The sequence below is a fragment of the Palaemon carinicauda genome, chromosome 23 (genome assembly GCF_036898095.1).
Source record: "Palaemon carinicauda isolate YSFRI2023 chromosome 23, ASM3689809v2, whole genome shotgun sequence".
In the NCBI taxonomy this organism is placed as follows: Eukaryota; Metazoa; Arthropoda; class Malacostraca; order Decapoda; family Palaemonidae; genus Palaemon; species Palaemon carinicauda.
Window position 1 is genome coordinate 81,144,267 of NC_090747.1, and position 18,045 is coordinate 81,162,311.

The following is an 18,045-nucleotide window of genomic DNA, read 5'->3' on the forward strand; positions in this document are numbered from 1 at the left end:
CGTGTACGTCATTTTCGTAACATTTTGAAGGGGAGACAAAAGCAAACATCCCTAGATAGGTTCCTATTAAAAAGGCCGGCAAAAAGTGAAGGTGAAAGAGAGGCAAAAAGAGCCAAGTCGGAAGAAGAAAAGTAAAAAAATTAAAATGAAAACAAAATCAGTAATTAAGTTTAGTGTAACGTAAAATTAACATTTATTTTTAAGTGTGTATACAGTAAGCTAATTTCATATAAGTTAAATTTAAATTTTAAGTTATGTTACGTAGTATTAGAAAAGTGTAGTGTACCAAACATGTTGCCATCAAGTCTCTCTCCTCCCCTTTCTCTCTCCCTCCTCCGCGCACACAGCCATTAGCCGCTACCGTCTGTCTCGAAGGTAAGAACTCCATAACAATGTCACATTTTATGGCAGATCATAACCACTACCTAGGTACTGTAGTTGCTATTTTGTGAACGTAGGTTGTGAATTAAAACAATTAAGAACATGTTTTTCCACTGTAATATACTGTTTTTAGGTGTTTTTCCAGAGGATGGGAACGGAGTAATTTTTTTTTTTCTTTTTTCTTTTTTTTTGTATTTTATATGGGAAAACTGATCCGAGAAACGAGCAAATTGACATACGAGCTTGAGTCTCGGAACGCATGAAGTTCGTATTTCAAGGTATTCCTGTACTAGTCTAATTGTACAATATTTAAATTAAATTGTTAAACTTTTTTCTTAATACTAGTCATCATCATTAAAAGCCTGTCATTGTAGTAAAAAAATGTCATCGTAATCAAACTTGATTCTCAGTAATAAAACAGTCAAAACACTGGATCTTTAGTTTGTCAGGACTTCCAAATGCATAGAAAACATTACTCCATCCCATTTTGTATGTGGTCATCATATTGCAAATACCAAGTCTTGTCAAGTAGGCCTACCTTCTTATTTACTTGAGCTAGTGATTTATTAGTTTTTGCTCTGCCGTATACTCGCATCGATCGTGATTATACATTATCTCACTGATCCTATGTTCTGGCAAGCGGAATATATTTCGCTACACACATTATCTCCGTGGGCTGGTATTTCAATGTTAATTATCAATTATACAAACTTAGAAATTGAATACCTCGAGTGGTATTACCCAGCGATTGATGGTTATGAGAGATAAACAAATTTACTAGTAATGGTTTGTTGGAATATGCTGATTAAAATGATTTTGGGAAATTTTGTTAATATAAGATGAAGCCCAGTTTTCTATTGATCGATTTACAAAAGGATTCACATGTATCAGGTAGAACGTTTTAGTTCTCAGAGTGATGCATTGCCATTTTTGGTTCTTTGGGGTTAGGAATGGGCATCTCCAACCCACACTTGATGCTTTCATTACCCTGTTTGAATTTCGGAAATGTTCAGTAATGATTAGATTAAGAAAATTTCCCAGGTCAAGCAGGGTCTGATTGGGTTGTTTCAAATTATCGGACCCGTCGATTAATTCAGTAGTCCGATGCAAAAGCGCTATTGAGTTGAAACGTCCTGTACGGTGAATTCTAAGGACTACGGGAGCAAGAAATTAAGTGTCGGGATACAGAGCTCGTTCGACTTGTAAATTTCAAGGCAGTTTTTGTGATTTTCATTATTCTATATCTATTTGGTAAGTACTTACCCTGGGTATTTAGACCATTTTAAACAGTTCCTATTCTATACAAGTTTACAATAGGGTTGAAAATACGAGTGTTATACGGCTATGCCCTCATACATACACCCCCTTCTTTTTACTTGTCAAATAGATATTATTTATGGGGAAAATATTGTTTATCATGGTCTGTAATACGATATGAAGATAGTTTATGATTTGTGAAAAATAGGATTTAGGGTAACCTGGCTGTTTATAACTTCTAATTAATATAATAAATGTTGAAATGTATAGGCAAATCTACAAAATACAGTAATAAATTACACCCCAATGCACAAATTAGAACAAAAAAAATACAGTAAGTTAAACAGATTGATAAATTTTTTTTGTTGTTTTCCCATCATTATCAAAAAAAGAAAAAACGATAATAGAAAAATACAGTTTAATAGGTGAAGATACATCTCCTATGTTAGGTTAGGTGGGGAACCTTGGGTTAGATTGTGCTCATGTGTTTGTTTCCTCTTTGAAATGTGGTTTTTCGGTAAGAATTTGAAATTTTATACCCGGTCTGTTCCATCATTATCAAAAAAAAAAAAAAAATAATAATAATAATAGAAAAATACAGTTTAATAGGTGAGGATACATCTCCTATGTTAGGTTAGGTGGGGAACCTTGGGTTAGATTGTGCTCATGTGTTTGTTTCCTCTTTGAAATGTGGTTTTTCGGTAAGAATTTGAAATTTTATACCCGGTCTGTTCCATCATTATCAAAAAAAAAAAAAATAATAATAATAATAATAGAAAAATACAGTTTAATAGGTGAAGATACATCTCCTATGTTAGGTTAGGTGGAGAAACCTTGGGTTAGATTGTGCTCATGTGTTTGTTTCCTCTTTGAAATGTGGTTTTTCGGTAAGAATTTGAAATTTTATACCCGGTCTGTTCCATCATTATCAAAAAAAAAAAAAAAATAATAATAGAAAAATACAGTTTAATAGGTGAGGATACATCTCCTATGTTAGGTTAGGTGGGGAACCTTGGGTTAGATTGTGCTCATGTGTTTGTTTCCTCTTTGAAATGTGGTTTTTCGGTAAGAATTTGAAATTTTATACCCGGTCTGTTCCATCATTATCAAAAAAAAAAAAAATAATAATAATAATAGAAAAATACAGTTTAATAGGTGAGGATACATCTCCTATGTTAGGTTAGGTGGGGAACCTTGGGTTAGATTGTGCTCATGTGTTTGATTCCATTTTAAAATGTGGTTTTTCGGTAAGAATTTTAAATTTTACACCCGGTCTATTCCATCATTATCAAAAAAAGAAAAAATGATAATAGAAAAATACAGTTAAATAGGTGAGAATACATCTCCCATGGGTGCTACTATAGTGTGAGGTCTACCGCCATATGTCGCCTACCCTGGAGGAAGGTGAGTTCTACAGCGTGACCAGCGTCCCGGAGCCACGCACCTAACCATCAAACATGTGAACTGCCCAAATCCATCAAAAACGTGACCTGCCCATATAAAAGGAAGCAAATGGAGCTCCTCAATCGCGCTACGGGCCGACCAAGGGAATGGACCGTGCCAACGAGAACTGTTGGCTATAATCTACAACAACAACTCCTAAATCAGTTTTTCCCTCGGCCTGAAAGAGATATCATCGATTGAGGGTACTAAAAATGTTGCTGAAGGAGTTTTATCGAAGTCATTCTGACAGAAGAAGCAGCGCTCGCCTTTTTATGAGAGCACAATCTCTTGGATACAGTTCAAGAAGTAGATCCATGCCATAAATGTGTTTCTGTTATGCAGGAAAAAAGAAAGCGTAACAGAGGAGGAGAATTCAAGCCTGTGTTACGTTGCCCTCGAAAGGGTATGGAAACATATGATAACATGTTTGATGTACGAAGAGTGTATCTCATAAATGTATGGAAACATATGATAACATGTTTATTTTTACATTTAATCCTTTTTTTAATGTAATTAGAAATCCAATTATCTAAGTTATTTCTAAGATATGTTTGAATTAAGTGTTTATTGCTTAAACAAACGTATGAAATGTGTTTTTTCAATATTAAACTTACCCGATAATCATGTAGCTGTCAACTCCGTTGCCCGACAGAATTCTATGGAGGGATACGCCAGCTATCACAATACTAGAAGGGGGTGTATTTACCAGCGCCACCTGTGGCCAGGTACTCAAGTACTTCTTGTTGACACCTCCTCAATTATTCCTCTGTCGTACTTCCGGCAAGACGTTCTGGGATACGCTTATGTTCTTGGAGTATTTTCACGACTTTGGTGAAGTATTTCTCTTTGATTTCGGCTGTCGCTTTACTGGAAACTTCTATATTAGCTTAGTTAGCTTTTGGAATTAATTTGATTAATTATGGTGACTAAGAGAGTATGAACTCTCTTTCACTTTTTAATGGCCGACCCTTCCCTTAGACGGAAGTGTTGGTGTCTAAGAGAGTATAGACTCTCTTTCTTATTTTGCTTAACAAAAGTTATAGATTTATTTTATATCTCTCCGCCTCTTACAGGCCTCTTCGATTAACTTCCTTTTATTATAAACTTATTAAAATTAATTTTTATATTTGTTTATATTCGACCTTCCTAATAGTAGGCGGTCTTTTCTTGGTACCGAAGTTAATTAACATTGAGCCCGTCTTTTCGGTTTTACCTGTTAACATATTATGCTATTTCCGCCACAGAGTTTGAAAGAATTTCTTTGATAGTCTCGTACTGTTTTCAAAGTTGAACTAACGTTTTGTTTTGTCTCTGCAGTTGTTGACGTTCAGAACGTTCAACTTGCACTCTATCGTTACGATAGAGAAAGAATGTTCACGGTTTCACGTTGCAGTAAGAGTAACCGTGTCTAGCGTTTTGTTCATTCTTTCTTAACTTTATGGTTTTGATCCTAATAAAGGAACTTTTCAGTTTTTTTCCTTTAACAATAATATGTTTTAACGATATATATGATTGGGCTCTTCTCTCAGGTTCTAAGTCAAGAGAGAGAGAGAGAGAGAGAGATAGAGACGGAGGGAGAAAGAGGATAAACGTTTCATTCAAGCCTGCCAGGCGTACGAGTAACGTCGTTATCGTTTTTGCTCTTCTCCCTAGTCTCTTTAGGGGAAGAAACTAAACGTTTCTAGAGTGATCTAGTGTTTAGTCTCTTTCCAGCCACTGAATTATCTTTCATTAGATTTTTCTGTTACATTGTAATTCTGTTTTCGCAATTACTAACTTTTGAGAAAGGATAGAATTGCGTGTTTCAGGTACAAACCACTTAAAGTTTCGAGTTCAGTGAAATAAGTGCAAACAGAAATCAAAGTGATAAGTGATTAGCGCAAAGTATGTCAGTTGTGCGTGAGGGTACTTTTGTGCGCGCCAGTCGTCCTCCCAGTCCGGGACCTCTTGCAAGCTCCCAAGCCCAGGGGAGAAGCAATGTCGAAGGGCAGAAGGGTTCAGCAGGCCTTGATCGGCGCACAGAAGTATCCTCGGTGGTTGTGGGCGTGTCTTACCGAGACCGTCACTCCCACCCGCAGACGATTCTGCTTTCGGACTTGATGCGTGAGTGTCGGGCTGAGAGTGTTGCGCCTCCGCCTCCGCCTACACTCGCTCCGCCTGATCGCAGTACCACCTGCCAGGCGTACGATGTTGTGGACTCTACTACAGTCCATGCAAGCACAGCTTTCGGACTTGATGCGTGAGTGTCGGGCTGAGAGTGTTGCTCCTCCGCCTCCGCCTACACTCCCTCCGCCTACACTCGCTCCGCCTGATCGCAGTACCACCTGCCAGACGTACGATGTTGTGGACTCTACTACAGTCCATGCAAGCACAGCTTTCGGACTTGATGCGTGAGTGTCGGGCTGAGAGTGTTGCTCCTCCGCCTCCGCCTACACTCCCTCCGCCTACGCTCGATCCGCCTGATCGCAGTACCATCTGCCAGGCGTACGATGTTGAGCCACGTGCTGAGTTTGCTGTTCCCAGTGGTGTTCAGCCTCCGCCTTCCTTAAGGCAACCTTTACAATGGGATCAGGAGGATTATTCCTCTCTTCCTCCGCCTCCACTTGCTGTTCCACCAGTGATGCAACACTCGGTTGAGGTACAACAACCTCTCCCGTCCATGAGTTAGTCTCCTCAGCTCTCGCTGCAGCGAGCTCAACCCTCCATAAGGCAAGCACCACAACACCTTAGCCTTGCGCCTCAGGAGCCTCAGCTTGCGAGACATTTACCTTGTTCTGCGCAGCCTCTTCCTCATCGCGCTCCGCTCACACCACAGGAACTGGAACTTGTTACTCCGCTTCCGCCAACCGCTCAGCAAGCGCAACCCTTGGGTTCAACCACTCATGCTAGGAATCAGCCTCCTCCACCCATGCGCCTTCCTTCTGCTTGTCTTTTATTCAGCCTTTGCAGACTGAGCCTCAGGTGTTCCCTCAACAGAGTCTTGAAGAGGAAACCACAACTATTGTTGTTCCAGCTCGTTCTGACTCTGCTGTTCAGCATACCTTACCTCCATTTTCAAACCATGGCAAAAATATGAATCATGAGTTATGAATGTAAGGTAAACATTATGTTGATTTTTAAACCCCATGCAAGCATGCATAAAGCACTCTAGCACTGGTCATGGAATTTCTGAGAAATGTTAAACGCCATGCACACGCTCTGCTTTCCTTTCAGCAGGCTCTGCTTACAGCAGGCTCTGCTTACTACATGCTCAGCATACAGCATGCTCTGCATTCAGCATGCTCTGCATACAACATGCTCTGCATACAGCATGCTCTGCATTCAGCATGCTCTGCATACAACATGCTCTACATACAGCATGCTCTGCATACAGCATACTCTGCATACATCATGCTCTGCATACCTTACCGCATGCTTCTCAGTCACACATCTTGGGTTGTTGCCAACTCACTAGACTGTCAAGCAGTTTCATAACGTTGCCTTCTAGTCTGCTGCTTTTGCACCAGTGAACCCTCACTCAGAGAACTTAGCTTTTCTAGGATAAGGTCCCTGTAGATGAGAAAGTTCTTTTCTCCCTCCTTCTGATATTCCCTTGAGGACTCTGTCATTTGGAGGGAGCCTTTAGCTGCATAACCTCTTATGGACTTTTATTTAAGCATAACATGCTTCCAGGGAAGGTTATGGTTCCACTTCAGTCGCTAATCCCGTCTGTTACCACACCTGCTCCCATGACCTTGAGCTGTGTTGCATGACATGCAGTCCAAGCTTAGTCCTTGTTAGAGGATTTTTTGTTTACGGAGTCAATGTGTCACGGGGAAGACGTTCAACAACCAACAGAAGTGACTTGTTGTGACGCAGTGCGGCAACCTCAGCAACCCGTTAAGGAGTTGTCTGTACGACCCAGACAGTCTAGACAGATTCGGGTTGTCACTGTACTTCCTCGCTTGCCCATGATTGACAGTTCACAGACTGTGCAGCAGTATCATGATCTTGTGTCCGGCTCCGTCAGACGACTGGCTTTTAAGAGCTCCCACAAGTCGTCGCTGTCTGGAGATTTTCAAATGGACTATGGATCTGACCAAGGAACTGGGCCTCCTGGTCAATTTTGAGGAGTCTCAGCTCGTTCCATCCCAGACCATTGTCTCCTTGGGTATGGATCTTCAGAGTCGAGCTTTTCGGACTTTTCCGTCGGCCCCAAGGATCTTCCAAGCCCTAGAATGCATCCAGAGCATGCTGAGAAGGAACCGATGCTCAGTCAGGTAGTGGATGAGTCTAACAGGGACACTTTCATCGCTGACCCTGTTCATCGTGTTAGGGAGACTCCACCTCCCCTCCCTTCAGTATCATCTAGCTGCTCACTGGATAAAGGACATGACACTAGAGACGGTCTCAGTTCCTGTTTCCGAAGAGAGGAGGTCTTCTCTCGCGTGGTGTAAGAACAGCTTTCTTCTCAAGGAAGGCTACCTTTGGCTGTTCAGAAACACGACCGCCTTCTCCTCTCGGACGCATCAGACACGGGCTGGGGTGCGACTTTGGACGGACAAGAATGCTCGGGAACATGGAATCAGGAGCAAAGGACACTTCACATCATTTGCAAGAAGTTGTTGGCGGTTATTCTGGCCTTGATAAACTTCAAGTCCCTCCAGCTTAACAAAGTGGTGGAGGTGGACTCTGACAACACCACAGCCCTGGCTTACATCTTCAAGCAGGGAGGGACTCTTTCGTGGAAGTTGTTCTAGATCGCAAGGGACCTACTCATCTGGACTTTAGATCGAAAGCTAACTGGTAACGAGGTTCATTCAGGGCGGTATGAATGTCATGGCAGATCACCTCAGACGGAAGGGTCAGGTCATCCCCACAGAGTGGACCCTTCTCAAGAATGTTTGCAACAGACTTTGGGCCCTGTGGGGTCAGCCAACCATAGATCTGTTCACTACCTCGATAACCTAGAGACTCCTGTTGTATTGTTCTCCGATTCCAGACCCAGCAGCAGTTCACGTGGATGCTTTTCTGCTGGATTGGTTCCATCTCGACCTGTATGCATTCCCGCCGTTCAAGATTGTCAACAGAGTACTTCAGAAGTTCTCCTCTCACTAAGGGACACGGCTGACGTTGGTTGGCTCCGCTCTGGTCCGCGAGAGAATGGTTCTTAGAGGTACTGCAATGGCTGGTCGACATTCCCAGGACTCTTCCTCTAGGAGTGAACCTTCTAAGTCTACCTCACGTAAAGAAGGTACACCCAATCCTCCACGCTCTTCGTCTGACTGCCTTCAGACTTTCGAAAGACTCTCAAGAGCTAGGGGCTTTTCGAAGGAGGCAGCCAGAGCGATTGCCAAAGCAAGGAGAACATCCACTCTCAGAATCTATCAGTCTCAAGGGGAAGTCTTCCGTAGCTGGTACAAGACCAATGCAGTTTCCTCAACCAGTACCACTGTAACCCAGATTGCTGACTTCCTGTTATATCTAAGGAAAGTAAGATCCCTTTCAGCTCCTACGATCAAGGGTTACAGAAGTATGTTGGCAGCGGTTTTCCGCCACAGAGGCTTGGATCTTTCCACCAACAAAGATCTACAGGACCTCCCTAGGTCTTTTGAGACCTCAAAGGAACGTCGGTTGTCCAATCCAGGCTGGAATCTAGACGTGGTCCTAAGGTTCCTTATGTCATCAAGATTTGAACCTCTCCAATCAGCCTCTTTTTAGGACCTCACATTAAAAACTCTTTTCCTCGTGTGCTTGACAACAGCTAAAAGAGTAAGTGAGATCCACGCCTTCAGCAGGATCATTGTTTTCACATCTGAAACGGCTACATGTTCCTTGCAGCTCGGTTTTTGCTAAACGAGCTTCCTTCACGTCCTTGGCCTAAGTCGTTCGAGATCCCAAGCCTGTCCAACTTGGTGGGGAATGATCTGAAAAGAGTACTTTGCCCAGTTAGAGCTCTTAGGTACTATCTAAAAAGGTCTTAACCTTTACAAGGACAATCAGAAGCCTTATAGTGTGCTATCAAGAAACCTTCTTTTCCAAGTTCTAAGAACTCAGTTTCTTACTATTCAGGCTTCTGATTAGAGAAACACATTCTCGTCTGAAGGAAGAAGACCTTGCTTTGCTGAAGGTAAGGACACATGAAGTGGGAGCTGTGGCTACTTCAGTGGCCTTCAAACAGAACCATTCTCTGCAGAGTGTTATGGATGCAACCTATTGGAGAAGCAAGTCAGTGTTCGCATCATTCTATCTCAAAGATGTCCAGTCTCTTTACGAGTACTGCTACACCCTGGGACCATTCGTAGCAACGAATGCAGTAGTAGGCGAGGGCTCAGCCACTACATTCCCATAATCCCATAACCTTTTAACCTTTCTCTTGAATACTTTTTATGGGTTGTACGGTCGGCTAAGAAGCCTTCCACATCCTTGTTGATTTGGCGGGTGGTCAATTCTTTCTTGAGAAGCGCCGAGGTTAAAGGTTGTGATGAGGTCCTTTAGTATGGGTTGCAGCCCTGTATACTTTAGCACCTTTGAGTTGATTCAGCCTCCCAAGAGGAACGCTGCGCTCAGTAAGGAAGACGATCTTATTAAAGGCAGAGTAACGGTTCAAGTCGACTTCCTTACCAGGTACTTATTATTTCATTGTTATTGTGGATAACTGATTATATGAAATACGGGATACTTAGCTATCCTTTAGTCTTGTACCCTGGTTTTTCACCCACCCCCCTGGGTGTGAATCAGCTACATGATTATCGGGTAAGTTTAATATTGAAAAATGTTATTTTTATTAGTAAAATAAATTTTTGAATATACTTACCCGATAATCATGATTTAATCGACCCTCCCTTCCTCCCCATAGAGAACCAGTGGACCGAGGAATAATTGAGGAGGTGTCAACAAGAAGTACTATAGTACCTGGCCACAGGTGGCGCTGGTAAATACACCCCCTTCTAGTATTGTGATAGCTGGCGTATCCCTCCATAGAATTCTGTCGGGCAACGGAGTTGACAGCTACATGATTATCGGGTAAGTATATTCAAAAATTTATTTTACAAATAAAAATAACATTTATCTATGAGGGACGAATAATTCAGCAGTAGACCTCACGCTATAGTAGTAACGGGAGGTAGATCTCACGCTATAGTGTGGTAGACCTCACGCTATAGTGTGGTAGACCTCACGCTATAGTAGCACCTTCCCATGTTAGGTTAGGTTAGATTGTGCTCATGTGTTTGTTTCCATTTTATAATTTGGTTTTTTGGTACGAATTTTAAATTTTACACCCGGTCTGTCCCAACCCACTGCAGTACAAAGGCTACCCTTTCCTCGCTGGGCTATTTTCCCTGTTGGAGCCCTTTGACTCATAATATTCTGCTTTTCCCACTAGGGTTGTAGCTAAGCTAGTAATCATAATCTCTACTTTTTTTTTTAAGTTATAGATCGTCTTGATTAAACTCGAATAGCGTAAACTAAATAATATTGATTGACAGCTTTTCATTTATTCATGTGATGCTCAATGATTAAAGATAGGTAATATGATTCATTTTTGCCAATACTCAGTTAAAACCATGGTGGTCAAATATTGTTAGTGGTGTGCTCAATTTTTGAAATCTGAGAATTTTGGTAGCTGAGTGATTGTGTACTCCTAATTGTCCCAGGTTGGTTTATTCTAGTGGTAATATGTTGTGTGTATTAGATGCTTGCAAAAAAAGTAGAAGAGGCATGACATCTTTTAAGTGGGCCTAAACCACCCAATGCGATTTGAGTATGCCTCACAACTCCAAGATTATGGAGAAGTCAGGATTTTATGGTAGTGTATTATTATTATTATTATTATTATTATTATTATTATTATTATTACTACTTGTTAAGCTTCAACCCTAGTTTGAAAAGCAGTATGCTATAAGCCAAGGGGCTCCAATAGGGAAAATAGCCCAGTGAGGAAAGGAAATAAGAGAAGTAATTAACAATTAAAATATGATATTTTAAGAACAGTAACAACATTAAAATAAATATATATATAAACTATGAATAATTAAAAAAAAAACAAGAGGAAGACAAATAAGATAGAAAAGTGTGTCCGAGTGTACCCTCAAGCAAGAGAACTCTAACCCAAGGCAGTGGAAGACCATCGTACAGAGGCTATGGCACTACCCAAGACTAGAGAACAATGGTTTGATTTTGGAGTGTCCTTCTCCTAGAAGAGTGACTTACCATAGCTAAAGAGTCTCTTCTACCCTTACCAAGAGGAAAGTAGCCACTGAAAAATTACAGTGCAGTTATTAACCCCTGGGTGAAGAGGAATTGTTTGGTAATCTCAAGTATTGTCAGGTGTATGAAGACAAGGAAGAATATGTAAAGAATAGGCCAGACTATTCGGTGTATGTGTAGGCAAATGGAAATACACCGTAACCAGAGATAAGGATCCAATGTAGTACAGTCAGGCCAGTCAAAGGACCCACTAACACCAGCGGTAGTATCTCAAAGGGTGGCTGGTGCTCTGGCCAACCTACTGATTAGATAAAGGAGACTTTCCATAAATGTTGTTATAAGCTCAACATCAAAATTCATTGCTCCTTATGTAATATTGCAAAAAAAAAAAAAAAAAAAATCTATGTACAGTACTGAATATGAATACACAGAGAACAATGTGTATGACCTAGCCTAGGCAGCATGTCCTAACCTAGTTAACCTGAACTCCTCTCCTACCTATCGAGATCTAAGAAAATGTAAATTGAATCAAGTTAGGTGGGTGCATCGGTTGCATTACGTTCCTGAATGTAGGCTATGTTTTATACACCCAAAGTCATGGTCAAGACATAAAATTTAAGGCACCCCTTTTTAAGCATTACTACACAATGCTACCTATTTTATAAAGCAAAAATGGGGCTGCCTCATGTTGTTAATTAAGATTTACTTCCCTTCCTTACCTTAGCACTTTTAAATTACAGGAATGTGAACTGACCTTAACCTAACTTACTGTGCTGGAACTTTACCTAGCCAGACTAAGGCAGTCACCAATCCATATAATGTGACTGAATGCTGTAGAAAGAATATTATGAGGATAGTGTAGTTGCAGTTGAACAGTCCCACCAGGGACCGAGCACCAGTACCATTGATCCGGTGAAAGAGGTACGCCCACGCTCCCCATTTCTACTGTGACATAGAAGGAAGGACCTTTCCTTTAGAGAGCCGCTCACCTCTGCCAGGAACAAGTAATGAAGCTTATCCTACCATGGATTTTGGGTTCATCAAACAGAGGAAGATTAGGCTTTGGCAGCTATAGCTTATTACACAGGTTAGTGGTGAGCTGTCCCACACTGATCCATTACCATAGGCTTGGTATGGGTAAGACACACGCTTCCCTTGGATTCCACTCGCCGCCTAAGAAGGGAATAACAGAGCTAACCCTTTGACTGTTTCCCCTTGGTTTGATTAACAAGTGCATGAGCCTAATACAGTACTGTATTTCAGATCGTACTGACATACCAGCAGTAGGAAATTATGAGTACCCTCTCCACTCGGGGAAATGTGAATGTCTGTCTACCTTTACAATCCTTACTACACCGAGAGATTGTCATCATAGTGATATCGTAACCTGTAGCTCTTTGGGTAGGATTCTCCTCTTGGCTGTGCATCACAGTGTCCCCTTTCTGTAAAGTTTCTGTATTTCACAGATGGAAAAATCCTGTTGTTCAGCTTCATGAGGAATGTCTCTATATCTGTGCTCCTTTTAATGATGGGGATCATAGGTGGTAGACACACAGCAGTGATATTTTTGTACCAAAAATAATAGAATCTAGGTTTATTCAGACACTAACAAACCTTATGTTATTTATATATGGGTGTATTCTTTCAGCGTATCTGGAAGGCAGCAAATTAAAATTGTGGTATAAGGTGGCATCCCACCCTGAGTACGGGGTGGCTGGGGTTACCCAGCCACCTCTACTTACATATACTCAAAGATCGGTGATTTAGTCACTTTTTTCTTTGGCTGGTAAAGAGAGGTTGTCTCCTCTCTCTCTCCTCCTCAAGGCTTTGCCATAGTCATTGGACAAATTGTTGCTTTACGGTTATTCTTTCTCTTTTTATTTGGGTACCATGGATGGGAAGTAAATAATTATTTAATAGTATTGTTCATTGAAAAATAGGTCAATAGGTAAATTCTGATATTTTTTAAACTAAACTTAGGATAGTCAATCCATTAGTACAAATGAATAGGTACATTACTTTTTGAAAGGACCCTTTAGATAATTATAAAAACAAGGATGTTGTGTTCAGTTCTGTTATATGATTAAAAAAAAATGGAGGGAAAACTTTTAAAATATATTCATTTTTTTTTCTCAGGTGCATCTTGAGCAGTAAGGTATGGAAGACAGAAAATTAAAGATTGATCATTTTGCTGCTCTTCAATGAGAGCAGTCATCGAAAAGCATATACTTGGTTGTCATAGTTGGAATTTTAAAGGTAATGTTAATAATAAGCATTCTGTTCCGCAACTGGAATAAAAACCTACGCTATTTATTAGGGGTATTACTTTCAGTGAAACTGTAAGGACGAGCCATTAAAATTTTAGCGAGGTTTCACTACCCATCCCGCTAGTTAGCGGGGGTTATGGGGGTTAGCTTACTCCCACTTACACACCTGTGATTTAGTTCGCTTTACTTTTGGCTCGTATGGAGACCGGTTGTTACCGCTCTTTCTCCTCGCCTATTTTGGGCTGCCATTATTTTTGTCTTTTAACTTAACCTTTTTCTTATACATCCAGTCAGACCTCGTTAATCGTGGTTTCTTGCTGCACGGCCATGGAGAAGAAAAAAGAATTTGATGAATGTTTACCCAACATTAGGAATTTGATTTCTAATAGTTGGCAACTATTAAATAAAAATTCTCATAATAATTGTGATATTCAAGCTGGGCGATGATTTCAAATAGCCCGCGCTCCTCTACACTGGGAGCGTTGCGCACCACTACCTATCTCTACACCTAGCTGGTCCTAGCTCTCTCTGTACAGTGTGTATCCAATTTCTGTGGTAAAAAATTACAGCTATATTTGAAATAATCCGGATTTTGATTAAACTGGTGTTTCACTTAACTGTATCCAATAATGCATGTAATATTCATTTGTTCCGTAACAGAAATACAAACCATGCTATTTACATAGGGTTTACTTTCGGCGTAGCTGAAAGGACGAGCCATTAGAATTTAACGAGGGTGTATTACCCCCGCGCTAGTTAGCAGGGGGGTAGGGGAGTGGTAGCTAGCTACCCCTCCCCCCTCACACACCGGTGAACTGCTTCACTTCACTTTTGGCTTGGACAATGAACAGATGTCTCTGTCCCGTCCTTGCATGGCAGCCATTAATGCTTTGTCTTACTTAATTACTTACTGTTCTTATACTTAATATATATGTAAACATTCTTATGTTAATGTATATATTTGAGTATAGAAATACAGTAAGTTTCCTTTTCAGTGTATGCGCTGTGTGTGTGTAGGAAGTCCACTCATTGTACGACAACTTCTCCGTGTGGTCTCGGGCCACTACGGTGACTTTTCATGGGTCGCGATCTCTCCCTTGGTCTTTCGGTCTCCCTTCGGCGGGCGTCGTGGGGAATCGTCATCGCTGGACTCTACTTACTAATATGTTTCTCCGCTGTTCCTCCTTCCCTACGGGGAACTTGGTCTATCAGTGTGGGGAACTTGGGAGTTTTGTTTGACTACGGTCTCTATCTCCTTGAGTTCGTTCACCCTTTTATTATTATTACGTATTACGGTAGCTTCCTTCCCGTTGCGGGTTGAATGGCTTCCGTTTATTTTGTCTCAATTATTTTTTTATTTAAATCTAATTGCATTTGTTAACTTTTCAGCTTCTGTGTAGAACGCTTCTCTTTGGGGTTCATTCGTTCTTACGATTAGTAACATTCTTAGTTGAATTACATATTTTTAATTGTTTTAATTCTGTTTTGTTACAATTCTCCGCCTTCCCTCCCCCTTCCCGTGAGTGGCAGTTGGGAAGGAGGGCGCATCCCTATGTGTAATTCTTATTATTCTTTTCCCGCGGGGGTTCCTCTTCGGAGTTCCCCTGGGCGAATTAATGTTAACTAATTGTTTTATTTTCACAGTTAACAATCTGGTTTTTTGTTTGCCTAATGTGCCTACGAAGCAGAGCTGTCCTGTTGGGTCCTGGGGAGTCTGCCGTTGCCGCCTCCTCTACAACTTCGTCATGGGCGTGTTTCTTCTCCTAGAAGTTCTCCCGTGACAACTGTCAGCTCCTTAGTTCATATAGAACGCTCAGGAGGTTCGCCTCCTTGGGTGGGTTCTTCCCTTTCGAGGGAGGTTCCCTTCCCAGGTATGAGTTTTTTCCCCTTCAGGGGGGTTTGTTCTCCTGCCTTAATTTTTTTCTGGTCCTCGGGCGGTTATGCTCTTGGTGCTGAGCTACAGCTTTTGTAACCATGCTCAAGGGGCTGAGCGGTTGCGAGGCCGGACCATGGTGTTCGTGCGATTTTGCTCTTGGTGCTGAGCGGTCGCACTCGCAGCTACGCTCAAGGGGCTGAGCAACTGCAGGAGCTCCTCTTCGGAGGGTTGCTCTTTATGGTCAGCTTGCTGATCCAGCGGCCCTAAGGGCCACCTTCATCAATCTCTTCTACGAAGTGTTCTTCTTTCTCGTTCGCGAGAGAGGACACTCAGGGGGGTTTGTTCTCCTACCTTAATTTTTTTCTGGTCCTCGGGCAGTTATGCTCTTGGTGCTGAGCGGTTGCGAGGCCGGACCATGGTGTTCGTGCGATTTTGCTCTTGGTGCTGAGCGGTCGCACTCGCAGCTACGCTCAAGGGGCTGAGCAACTGCAGGAGCTCCTCTTCGGAGGGTTGCTCTTTATGGTCAGCTTGCTGATCCAGCGGCCCTAAGGGGCACCTTCATCAATCTCTTCTACGAAGCGTTCTTCTTTCTCGTTCGCGAGAGAGGACACTCATAGAGACTCCTCTTTGGAGGACTCCCTACTGCTGTTGTTGCTGAAGGCTCAGTTCCCCCCTCCGAACATCTTCGAGGGGGCAGCCAAGTCCAATGGTCTCTCCTGCGAGTGTCTCTCCCCCTCGGGGGAGTTCACTAACAGAGACTCCTCTTCTGAGGACTGATGATGGTGCTCCTGTCCGTGGTCGTCCTCATCTTCAGCCGCAGAGGATCCTCCTCGATGAGAACAGACTGTTGCTGCTGCTTCTCTAGACCTGCGATCTTCGACATCTGCCAGATCTTCTTGTCTTCCTTCTCCGTTCCAGGACGCAGTAGCGCTGTGGGCGCCTCCACCCCGTTTTCCAAACGGGCGCCGGTCCCTTCGGGGCTAAGGGCTTATCTCACATGGGAGTAAGCCCTTTGGTGCCAGGTTTTTTTTTACCTGTGCTACCTCGTTCTAATGCGCGTGAGTTCGCAAAAGTTCCTGATGTGCGCAATGCACGCCAACGCGCCCTCGCGCCCACGATCTCCGGATCTGGTCGCAAGTCTCCTGCTGTGGACCAGACTTCTGCTGAATCAACCTGATCGCCAACTCTTCTGAGTCCTTCTGTGCGGCTACGCGCCATGCGCGCCTACGGTCTCCTGAACGCCCACGATCGCCTGCTCGCCAGCATCACGTCTGGTCACCCTTTCCTGATGTGCGCATTGGGCGCCAACGTTCGCCCACGATCTCCGGATCTGGGCACAAGCAGGGAGGTTGTTCTTTACTGAACTCCACGTACACATGCTCGCCAGCTCGCATCTGCGCCACCTTCCTGATATGCGCATGCACACCATCGTTCGCCCACGCGCCCATGATCTTCGGATCTGGGCGCAGGCAAGGACATTTTCCTGATATGCGCATACGCGCCATCGTTCGCCCACGCGCCCATGATCTTCGAATCTGGGCGCAGGCAAGGAGTTATTCCTTCGCCTCCTCACCGACGATCTCTCATACGTCTGGCCGCGCATTTCTCAGCTGGCCACACAACTACGCTTCTACGATCTGGTTCCTGCCTCGTCACGCAGTTCAAGAAGTTCCTTCGCTAGCGCACAGGCGCTCACAGGTTCTTCTAGACTTACTTCACCGCCGCCCAAGAGATACCTAAGTTAGCGCACAGAAGCTCACAGGCATCCCTGGGCTCTCCTTATGCACCAGCGATCCTCTACGCGCCCGCGCAATTCGTCGCCTGCGCACAAGCGTTTTCAACGCCAACGTTTCAATCGTCGTAGGTTTCCTACGCGCCCACGCGTTAACTCCTGTACGCGAGTGGTCGCTATTCGCCAACGCGCCACTGCTTGCCAACGCGCCACTGCTTGCCAACGCGCCACTGCTTGCCAACGCGCCACTGCTTGCCAACGCGCCACTGCTTGCCAACGCGCCACTGCTTGCCAACGCGCCACTGCTTGCCAACGCGCCACCGCTTGCCAACGCGCCACCGCTTGCCAACGCGCCACCGCTTGCCCACGCGCCACCGCTTGCCCACGCGCCACCGCTTGCCCACGCGCCACCGCTTGCCCACGCGCCACCGCTTGCCCACGCGCCACCGCTTGCCCACGCGCCACCGCTTGCCCACGCGCCACCGCTTGCCCACGCGCCACCGCTTGCCCACGCGCCACCGCTTGCCCACGCGCCACCGCTTGCCCACGCGCCACCGCTTGCCCACGCGCCACCGCTTGCCCACGCGCCACCGCTTGCCCACGCGCCACCGCTTGCCCACGCGCCACCGCTTGCCCACGCGCCACCGCTTGCCCACGCGCCACCGCTTGCCCACGCGCCACCGCTTGCCCACGCGCCACCGCTTGCCCACGCGCCACCGCTTGCCCACGCGCCACCGCTTGCCCACGCGCCATCGCTTGCCCACGCGCCATCGCTTGACCACGCGCCATCGCTTGACCACGCGCCATCGCTTGACCACGCGCCATCGCTTGACCACGCGCCATCGCTTGCCAACGCGCTTTCGCCCGCCTACGAGCCATCGCTTGCCTACGTGCTATCG

General features: G+C 44.1%; 1 long non-coding RNA gene across 1 annotated transcript in view; it reads left to right on the forward strand.

Moving 5' to 3' along the window:
* Positions 1-13,411: 13,411 nt before the first annotated feature.
* The window catches only part of LOC137616973 (uncharacterized), a 49,679-nt gene continuing 45,045 nt past the window's right edge, over positions 13,412-18,045 (forward strand). Inside the window, exon 1 of the long non-coding RNA XR_011039535.1 lies at positions 13,412-13,527. This is a non-coding gene — a long non-coding RNA (uncharacterized lncRNA). The remainder of the gene's footprint in view (positions 13,528-18,045) is intronic.